Below are 10,755 nucleotides of genomic sequence, written 5' to 3'. Positions count from 1 at the left end.
TGATGATGATGATGGTGATGATGGTGATGATGATGGTGATGATGATGATGATGGTGATGATGGTGATGATGATGGTGATGATGATGATGATGGTGATGATGGTGATGATGATGGTGATGATGATGATGATGGTGATGATGGTGATGATGATGGTGATGATGATGATGATGGTGATGATGGTGATGATGATGGTGATGATGATGATGATGGTGATGATGGTGATGATGATGGTGATGATGATGATGATGGTGATGATGGTGATGATGATGGTGATGATGGTGATGATGATGGTGATGATGGTGATGATGATGGTGATGATGGTGATGATGATGATGATGGTGATGATGATGTGATGATGATGATGGTGATGATGGTGATGATGATGATCATGATGGTGATGATGATGATGATGATGGTGATGGTGATAATGGTGATGATGGTGATGATGGTGATGATGACGATGATGATGATTGTGGTCGTGGGCATGGCTCACAGACGCTCCCCAAAGCCAGGTGGCCAAGCACTCTGCTGCAGCCCTACAAGGTGGAAGGTCTCTGTCCCCACCTCCAAGGTGCACCGAGGGGGTGCCACCTGTCCTAGCCGCAGGTAGACCATGTGCTGGCCGAAACTTAGCTCAGGAGCTGGGTTCCCCTGGCCCATACTCTGTTGCCCTGAGAATTCTTGTACACTTATCAGAGGAAGTGCTTCCTCCCAGAACTTATATTTTATACCCAGTTTCATGTTTTCCTATGATGTGCTGTGTCCTTAGACGTGAATGAGAGCATTGCTTCAGACACAAAAATCATCAGGAAAGCTCTATTTTCCCCTCAAGGGCGCTAATCTCTTCCAGCTACTGAATCCGGGGCTCAGCCGTGGGTGGGCCGGGGACCAGGGCGACGTGGGCCCGGGGGTGGGAGGCTGGTGGTCTGGGGCTGCTGCTGCCATTCCTCCCCTCCAGGCTCTGCCCCCACCCCTGCATCCCTCTGCTGCCCTGGGTCACATCTCCCAGACATTTCAGAGAACGTGGAAAACCTGGCCATTGGCACGGCGGCCCCTGCTGTGGTGCCAAGTGAATCTCACGTGTGATGACGACCAGTGGGGCCTGGGGACCACGAGACCCAGGGGAGGCTGAAGGGGCCGCGGCGTGTGATGCATCAGAGGCTTGCAGGGCAGACGCAGGTGAGGAGTGTGACACTGAATCCCCCGGGGCGGCATCACATCCAGGGCTGGGGTGGGGGGCGACACGGCTGACAGGGTTTCAGGCCACAACCTCGGCTGGCATCGTCAAGATTCATCTGCGGCTTTCCTGGGGAACTTCTGAAAAGGCAGAACAGGAGAGAATTTAGGAACCAGACAATTCTCATAAAACAAAATAATGAATTCATCCCAAGCATGAGCTACTGATTTAGCATCACCTAAGAAGCCATCCGAACACTCCGTGAAGAATATGTTTTCAGTTCTAAAATATTCTAATGGATATGTCAATTTTAACTGATTTTTCCCTGTTAGGTCTAAATCTTTCCTTTGGATTGTGCCACGCAGCTGTCATGGGCGCTGATAACATGACAAATGGGGTTAGGATGCACATTCCATTTTCCAAACGAGCCTATCGGCTGAGGCTGCAGCTGGCCTGCCTCTTTCTGGGCAGGTGAGTGTGAAGGTGTGGGCAGCGAGCGGTGCGGCCCTCCGTGTGGGAGGGGGCCCCACTGCAGAACCCCAACGTGACCATGGGCCAGGTGTTGGTCCCACAACTCATCATCGTATTTACTGTGTTTATAAGGATGCTGTTATTCTTACTATTATCTTTAGTTGTGCAGATGAGGAATCTGAAGCCCGGGGAGAGCCCGGCAGTGACTTCTCCTGCCGTAGCGACGTGTGCCTCCGTGGACACGCAGCTCTGAGGCTGCGGCTTACCCCAGGGGCCCGGGCTCCAGCCTCCCGTGTTGAGACGTGCAGGCCGGACACTTTCCTGGCAGAGGACTGTTGGTGGACTCCTCCCTCCCCAGGTTCCCACCCCGATCCTCCACCTGCCACCCCAGGTGGCTGCTCAGGTGGTGAGGCTCCTTCCCACCACGCACAGGCCCAACTGAGGCCAGCAGCCATCGCCAGGAAGGCGGGGCCCATCCTGCCACACAGCTGGGCCCTGGCTGGCTTTGGTCTCCACGGGCTCCTGTTGGGGGGCCAGCGGTCCCCTGGGCACGGGGTCTGGGGACCCCCCGAGGCAACTCGGCAACAGCAGGGGAAAATTCCTTGTTTCTCATCACATGGGCCACATGGTGGGGATTTTTATTGGTTTTGTGGACTTGCTATGTGAGATTTTCCCCAGAACTTTACTATGATAATGTTTTCTAGTCAGCCTGATGACGTCTCCCTTAAGAGGTATTAATATTCGAATAAATTGTTCTTAAGGTGCATCTACTTATGGAAGAAACTATAATAAGCACACCACGGTGTTCCATGGAGCATTGTAGACATCATAATATACAGAAGGCTGTTGGAGATCCATAACTTTGTTTTAACTTCCTGAATCGGTCTGCAAGGGATGGATGCCTTTCCAGAACTATCTCTGTTGGAGAGGAAAACTTACCCAATGCTTCACCTGAAGGAAGTGGAGTGTCAGTCGGGAGAAGCCTCGGCACTCAGTTGGGATGGAGGTGGCTTGCGGAGCCTTTCGGGGAGCCCCTGGGGACAGCACAGGAAGCCAGGGTGCACGGGGCGCCTCCTGCAAGATCTTTGTTCCCCTTGGGCCCATCTGGAGAGTTCACGGCCTAAACCCCAAAACCTCTGCTTGAGGAGGACTTCACTGCATTTGAAGCTCTCTTCTTTAATGGTGGGTGTCAAATGCATTGCCATATCTAAATATTCAATTCATTAAGTATTAAACATCTGTTCTAAATAGCGCTGTGAAATGCAAATGAAAGCAGTTGTGTTATATCTTAATACAAAATTCATTAAGTGCACAGCCCCAAACTTTCCAACCTCATTATAAAGCTGTGTGCTCAACCCTTACTACCAAAGACATGTCATAGCTCTGCAGCCTCTTCTTGAAGCTTCAGCATCCAGGCTGCAGGCATGGGGGAAAGACGCCGGGGGACGGGTGAGAATTGACCACTGCTAACCAGGAGAAACAGGAAATAAAGCTTTGCCGGTTCTGTGCGTCCCCAAGAGAAACTATGTGCTCAATTCAAAGAAGTTTCAGGCTTCACCACCAAAGTTAACCCAGATGTGTCCATGCCTGGGGTCACAGTGGCTCCCACAGCATGGAGCAGGGCATGGTGGACGTCTGGCCGAGACCTCTGGCCCTTCCCAAGATGTCAGCACCCTGCACGGCCAACTAGCTACATGCAGGGAGAACCTGCAGGGAGCAGGGCCCCCCACCCCAGGGCACTGGGGAGAGGAGTCCCACAGGGGAGATGAGCCCCAGGGCTGTGTGGGGACAAAGTAAAGAGGACAGGGGGCTGGTCAGTCTCAGAGCCATCCCTACTACTGCACAGATACTTGGAACCCTTCCCACGAACCTCTGCTACTCAGGGTGAGGGGCAGCTGGGAAGGGAGGGGGCGGCCTGGGGCACACTGGGCTTCTGATAGCACTTGGCGGCTGATGAGTTGGTTGGTTGGTTGGTTGGTTGGTCAACTAATCTGTTGTATGCTCCCTCCTCCTTCTGCACAGCATTACTTCCACCCCAGTATCTCCCTGGAAATGATCTCTGCTCACCGTGGTGCCTTCAGCCCAGTGATGCTCTTTAACCCCAGAACATTCCAGAATTAGCCAACTCCCTTTGGGCTTCTCCCTCTCCCCATGCCCAGTGCTGCCCTCTTCTCTGGCGCTAGCCCGTGTGTGCCTTGCATGACATGGGTGCTCCATCTCCTGAAAAACTGAAAGAACAGGTGAATGTAAGGCGCAGCTTACGAGGTAAAGAATGAGCACGGCGCAGCCCACCTTCCTTCCAGCCGAGGTTAGGATGAAGCGGAAACAAAACAGTAAAGGAGGTGCAGTCTTGAAATCCACATGACCCCCCACAGAAGGTGTCTGCCTTGCCTGGGCTCAGCACCCCCAGCTGCTACTGTCTGCCGGTGTGGGCCGTGGGTGGTGTGGGTCCCACTGACCTCAGGGGAATGTGCATGTGACTCAGCCTCCCGCCCATGGAGGTCTGAGCCCCTGGTGCTTGCCGAAGGCTGGGATTCCTCACGGGGAGTACTCCACGTGCTTGGTGCTTTTCGACGCTCTTCACAACCCACAACGGGAAATGCATTTTGCATTGGACCATTACTCACATATTTACACATTACTTATTGTCTATTCTAACATGCACACCTTTTCACCTTCTGGCATCTCTAAAAGTGTGCGCTTGCAGTCAGAAGCTCCCTGGGCCCTCCGCACCTCACCAGGACTGTCCATCTTATCAGGAGCACATGGGTTGAATTTCATTTTTGTTAGAATGTCTTCACAGGGAGTTGCTATGATTCCGCACTGAAATGAAAGGATTTTGAGTATGCAGAAAAATACCAAAGCAGGGCAGCTAATTCGCATTAGGTCACAAAAACCAGAGTCAATATTAGGGGAGCAAATATTCATCATCGGGAGAAAGACCTTGAGGCCACGTGCTTGTTTTTTCCAAAACCACCACCAAGTGCTTTACGAGCTTGAAGAAGGGAAGTCTCCCACAAATAAATGAGTTGGTTTGTTTGCAAAAGGAAGGACTAGAACACACCCAGCCACGCAGCCAAAGGCAGGAAAAATGGCCACATCTCAGAATAGGAGAGAAGCTCAAAGCACCAACCTGTTATGACAGATTCTGGTGTTTCGAGAGTCTGCTGTTTGACACCATTCATTGTGGTGTGATTGGCTGTGTGTTTTCTTATTCATAAAAATCGTAGTACATCTTACAGATCCAGGCACTCGCTGATGCACTAAAGAGTGCACAACTGAACCCATTTTGCAAACCAACACTCGTCTCAGTGTGCAAGGCCCTGTAAACACTTTCTATTGTCTTCTCCTTCACTTTTTAAAAACTCATGCCATGACCTACCACATTGATTTCCTGGCCCATTTAACGTACTGTGACCTGACGTTCGGAAGGATGGCGCTGGTGGCCATCTTGTCTGCCACACGCAGGAAGCCCAGCAGAGAGGCGGAGAGGAGGCAGGATGTCGTTCAGTGTCGAACTCGGAGCCCGCAGATCCAGTTGACGATTTTCCAGTAGCCATGTGGAAAGTGTAAGAAGCAGGTGAAATTAATTTTAGTAGTATGTTTTCTTTAGCCCAACATATTAAAAAATATCATCTTAAGCAATCAATATGCAAAAATTCTCAATGAGCTCCTTTACATCCTTTTCCTCATACTGTCTCTGAAATTGTGCACCACTTACACTTACGGCCCACTCTAATTCAGACTAGACACACTTCACACATCTAAAAGACAAGAGCCACATGTGGCTAGTGGCCACCATATTGGGCAACACAGCTCTAGAGCCAGGGTCAGCAAACCTTTTGTGGAAAGGGCCAGATAATAACTATTTTAGGCTCTGCCAGCTGATGGTCTTTGGCACAACTCCCCAACTCTGCTATTGTGGGAGCGCAGACACAGATAATACTTAAACAAATGGCTGCAGTTATGTTCGAATAAAAATGTATTTACAAGAACAGGGAGCCGAACAGATCTGGCCCTTGGGCTGGAGTTTGCCACACTCTGATGTGGGTCATTCCATGCCTGAAGCCATCAACGCCTCTAAACCCTCTGGTTCAAGCCAACAAACCCTCTTCTTCAATTCACTGAAGATGATTCAATTAAGATGGCTGCCTTCTGAGGCTCCTGCCCCCACTGAGGGGCGTTGGGTGGCTCTCAGAGGTCTTCTGGGTCCATTTCCACCAGCCTTATTGCTCGTTCCTCGGAGAGCACTTCTCAGCCTTCACTGCCTGTCCACTGTTCTTCCTGAGAGCCTGGCGCCTCCACTCATTTCCCTTTCTCTTCCCTGAGGCGTTGGCTGGGTCTCTTGCCTTTGAAGAGCATGGAGGGGTGTGAGGTTGATTTCCATGAATGCCAGTATTGTCTCTCATGGATTTGGAACCCCTAATCCAGGGAGTAGGGAAATTTGTCAGGCTGGTTCAGAGCAAGATGGTCAGACAGGCGGAAGGGCCCTCCAGGTGCATAGGCTTCCAGGGTCTACAGAAAAGCTTCCACTCCCTCCCTCCCTAGTCACCGCCGCTGCCTTGAGGACTAGAAGGAGCTGGGGGACCCAGGGCCATAGCATCTCTCACACACACAGCGTAGTGTCAGCCAAATGGCTCCAGCGTCTGACTTCAGCTCCAGGCCAGGCACTTGCCCAGCTCTGCACAGGAAATGATTTCCAAATGACAAACATTAGCCTCGTGGTTTCCAAATGCCATTCTTGGAGCCAAGTGCTCATCACAGAATCAAAGCATGTAGCGGACCTCCTCAGGTTGCCTGCCCGTCCCTCCCTTTCCTGTGGGTGATTCCTTGTCCCCAGTTGGTCTCCAATGATGGGGGAACACCAAACCAATGAGTCATTGCCCTGAGGATTCTAGACTTGGAGAAAGCCAATTTACAGGGAGAGTGAAGGAAGCCAGTGGCTGAAATGCCAAGTGAAACTGGTGGGGACGCAGCCAGGGGACCCATGGGCATGCCCGTCCCTGGATTTGATATCCATATCTGGTCCACTCTTGCTTTTCTAGTGGCTCAGTGGCTCTTAGGGACACCTCCAAGTCTCTCAATAAGAACCTTTCTGCCTTAGCAGTTCCCAGTTGGTTCCAACCAATAGAAGCAAATGAGTCCTGCTGAGTCCTGCTACATACGCCTGATCTAACTCCAGAGTCACAGTGAATGCAGCGAGGTGAGAAAGGCAAGGACACTGGGCGGGGGGGCGGGGGGGCTCAATCCTACGGGGCAGCAGCCTGGCTGAGGCCGAGCGCCTCCCCTGCCTCCAATGGTCCCACTGTCTTGGGGCTTAGGTTAGCTGGGGGGCAGCGCCTCTCCCGCCCCGGGGAGGAAGCACCTGCCCATCTTCCCACTCTGCCCACTGCCCTCGGGACGCCCGAGGAAGGCGACCAGCTGGGGGGAGCCCAAGGTTTGCTGACTCACAGGAGTAGTGTCTAGGAATCTGAGGGCTGGGCCAGCTAGAACTCTGCCTAGTGAGAGGGTTAACCTGGAGAGAATTCCCTTCCCCAGCACTTTTCTCCAGAAGACACTTGCGACTTTGTAAATATCACATGCTGCTTTGGGCATTATAGGCATGACTTGGGGAATGAACAACAAAGTCACAACAATCTGGGACTAACTTCCTGGATAGGGTTGAATATTCCACCCAGAACCTTGGACTGGGACATTATTTGGACATAGATCTCTGCAGGCGTATTTAGTTAGGACAGGGTTATGCTGGATTAATGTGGGCCCCAAATCTAGTGACTGGTGTCCTTATAAGGAGAGGAGAGGACAGAACACACAGGGACGACGGTGGAAGCAGAGGTTGGAGGCATGCAGCCACAAGCCGAAGAAAGCCGGCAAACACCATAAGCCAGGGAAAGACAGGGACATCCCCCCTCCCTGAGCCTGAAGAGCAAGCACCCTGTCAACACCTGAAATTCCAACTTTCAGCCTCCAAAAGAGAATAAGTCTCTGTTGCTTTAAGCCACCCAAATTTGCAGTAACTTGGTACAGGAACCCCAAGAGACCAATACAGAGGGCCACCCAATGGAAAGAAACCCCTTAGTCAGGTGGTTCCCCCTCTGCCGGGCCCCAGTGCCCACCGTGCACTCTGGTCCACTCCTTCCCAATAGCCAGCTGCTCCCTCAGCACAAAGCCCTCCCTCTGCCTCATGCTTCACGGGCCCCCTCCCTCCTGGAGAATCCCTCTTGTCCTGGGGGGCCATCCTGCCGGCACCCACAGGCCCGGAGAGCTCTCCCCTCGGGGTTCCCTGTGCCCGTGCAGAAGGCCCCTGTCATGATGCTCTCAGAGGATGGTGGAGCCTGTGTCTGCCCCTGCCTCCCTCTCCTGCAGCGAGCTCCTGGAGGCCAGCCAGGGCCTGTCCAACTCTGCACCGGCCCAGAAAGGCACTTCAAGAGCAGGTTGCCAAGTACGATTGCTCGGTAGAGACAAACCTTGAATGTGCATAAGGAAGCAGCAGCTGGGGCTTTGCTGGCAGGGCAGGGCTTTGAGACACAATCATGCCTGCTGGCCACGGGCTTGATGGATATCAACACTGGACTGGACTCATGCTGCCCGGATGGATTCTTTTCTCCTCACAACATCTGTGGGGGATACACTCGGGTCCCATTGAATGGGTGAGGTGACTGGGGGCGCTGCGTCCAAGGGCGGCCGGCATCCATCCCCCTGTTCCACCCTGACTCTCCAGGTGCACCCCAGCCCTCTCGGGCTGTCTCCCTCGCACACGCGGGACGAAGCCCATGGCGGTCTCCTCTCCGAAGCACCCGGTCACCCTCACTGTGGTAATGCGCAGCTGGCAATGGCCACCCACATCCATGGCTTCCCTAAATCCAGAAAATCATAGGTCATATTCTGGAGCATACTTAGCTCATAACAGGACCAACTTGTTGCCACTCTGGAAACTCTTGCCCCCGGTGATGGAGGACACGCGGAAGAGCTTGCTGGAAGTTCACGGTATTTTATATCCGTTGCATAAAGGTCGCCAGCTGTCTTCCACAGATCAGTGACAAAGGCAAACTGAGACGTGGGAGTCCACAGAAAGAACCAAGACGCCTCACGCTGCTTGGACAACGCTACGTAGAGGGTGCCAACCTCTGAGCTCCTCAAACCCCTCTCCCAAAGCATTTGGAGTATTCTCCGCTGGGCAATTCCAAGGGTTGTTCAGAGGAGATTTTTTCCCCTCTTTTAAAATGCACTTAGGAATGGCTGTGTTGGCAAGCTGGGGATTCCAAGCGCTCCCAATTACTGGAATGTTCTCCCTAACTTGAAATGTTTTCCTCTCACAGCTCCCAAAAATTTGCGCGAACGATCCCACTGTTAGGGTTTGGATCAGAGCTCCAGCACTGGCTGTTGCAATGAGAGGTGGAGCAGGCAATTTAGACACCCCATTAAGGTGGTGAAAACCTCTTTCTGCATATTGGAATACACAGAGGGAGCAGGCACTCGGCAGTCAGCAGCATGCAAGCCTTTCCTTGTGGTGCACCAATGACAAAGAGGCCTGTTGGTCCAGCGGATGCACTGAAGGGGCTGGGTGGACGACCCAGGAAGCCTGGACTGGGTGCGAGATCCACTGGGCCTCCCACCTCTCTGGCCAACCTCCTGGGCACTGAGAACAGTGCCTGGGGCCTTCCCCACTTCTGAAGCTTCTTGGTCATAAAGAAGGTCCAACGAATCCTGAGACCACTGAGTAGGAAGAGGTGCCCGTGGCCAGAAACCCAGGCCCAAGATGCTCCAGGGAGCAGAGCCCTCCATGAGCACCCACCTGGGGGCACGAGGCTGGCTGTGGAGTGACATCGGCCACACACAGCTCCACAGGCTGTGCCTCAGAGCAGCAGAAGGAAAGGAGTGAGCACTCGGTGATGGCTCACAAACCCCGAGGGTCCTGAGTCAGGGGAACCCCCCACACAGCCCCAGCAGGCTCCCAGACTCCAAGGGTCCTGAGTCGGGGAACCACCTCCACCCCTCCCAGCAGGCTCCCAGACTCCGAGGGTCCTGAGTCAGGGGAACCCCCCCACCCCCCAGCAGGCTCCCAGACTCCGAGGGTCCTGAGTCAGGGAAAAACCCCCACACTCCTCCCAGCAGGCTCCCAAACTCTGAGGGTCCTGAGTCAGGGGAACCCCCCACACCCCTCCCAGCAGGTTTCTAGACCCTAAGGATCCTAAGTCAGGGAGACCCCCATATATCCCAGACTCAGGGTCCTGAGTCTTGAGAACGGCATTTTCAGTGATAGCTGTCTCCTCCGAGGGCCCGATACTTCAGGCACTGCGCACTGCTCACATGCCATCATGACCTTGACACGAAACCAAAACAATGACCCCAGATGGACGACTGGGACTCTCCCTCCCTGCTGACATGCCAGGAACTCCATTCCTCGGGCAGGCCCTCCCAGCCCCGCTGGGCGCAGCAGCCTCTGCTGGCCGTGCTGTGAGTGTGGGGCGCCGGGCACGCAGGCTGGTCCGCCCCGCCCAGGGGCAGCACCGCAGCCTGCTGGAGTCGCCCTCCATCCCTCCCAGACACACCGCCTGGCCGGAATGAGAGGCGGTTCTGGGCAAGTCCTTGCCAGCCGGAGAGTCTCTGCCTGGCCTGGGGGAACCAGAGGAGGAAAGGGGCAGGGCCGCTCCCTGCCAGCGGGCTGAACCAGCACGTGGACCCCGGGTGCAGGGTCAGAGTCCGCGTGCCAGGTCCTGAGGCCTGGGCGACTGCAGGGCCCTGAGGGCATGCGGCCGTGATGGTATTCATCACAGCAGGTGTGACGCCCCAGGAGGAGCAGATCTCAGGGCCTGGGCCAGCGCCCAGCAGGGGGCCGAGGCAGAAGGCCAGGCCAGCTCCCAGGAGGTTGAGGGGAGGCCACTCGTGCCTCAGGAGTCTCCCTGGGGCAGAATGAATCCAGGGCAGCACAAGAAGGAAGCAAGTCTGATTCCCGGGGCCCAACTCCTGCCAGCTGGTCCTTTTGCCAGGTGCTCCCTAGAGTCCTTGAGCACCTGCTTCCTGTTGTAATCGTTCAACGGATGACACTCTGGGCGTATTAGCGACCTGGAGCTGCCACAACAAACTGTCACCAACCGGGTGACTTA

General features: G+C 54.1%; 1 long non-coding RNA gene across 2 annotated transcripts; it reads right to left on the bottom strand.

The window, feature by feature from the left end:
* Window positions 1-824: 824 nt before the first annotated feature.
* LOC103658256 lies at window positions 825-6,210 on the bottom strand. Of its 2 annotated transcripts, none has more exons than XR_567110.1 (5): window positions 5,031-6,210; window positions 4,316-4,471; window positions 3,716-3,876; window positions 2,588-2,855; window positions 825-1,317 (listed from the first exon to the last, which is right to left on the bottom strand). It is a non-coding gene; the product is annotated as an uncharacterized LOC103658256 (long non-coding RNA). The 2 variants fall into 2 exon arrangements; XR_567109.1 differs by having other exon boundaries at window positions 5,061-6,210.
* Between the last annotated feature and the right edge of the window lie 4,545 nt (window positions 6,211-10,755).

This window comes from Ursus maritimus, unplaced genomic scaffold (genome assembly GCF_017311325.1).
Source record: "Ursus maritimus isolate PB19 unplaced genomic scaffold, ASM1731132v1 scaffold_7, whole genome shotgun sequence".
NCBI lineage: Eukaryota > Metazoa > Chordata > Mammalia > Carnivora > Ursidae > Ursus > Ursus maritimus.
Note: the sequence above shows the minus strand (reverse complement) of the source record. Positions and strands in the feature narration are given on the sequence as shown.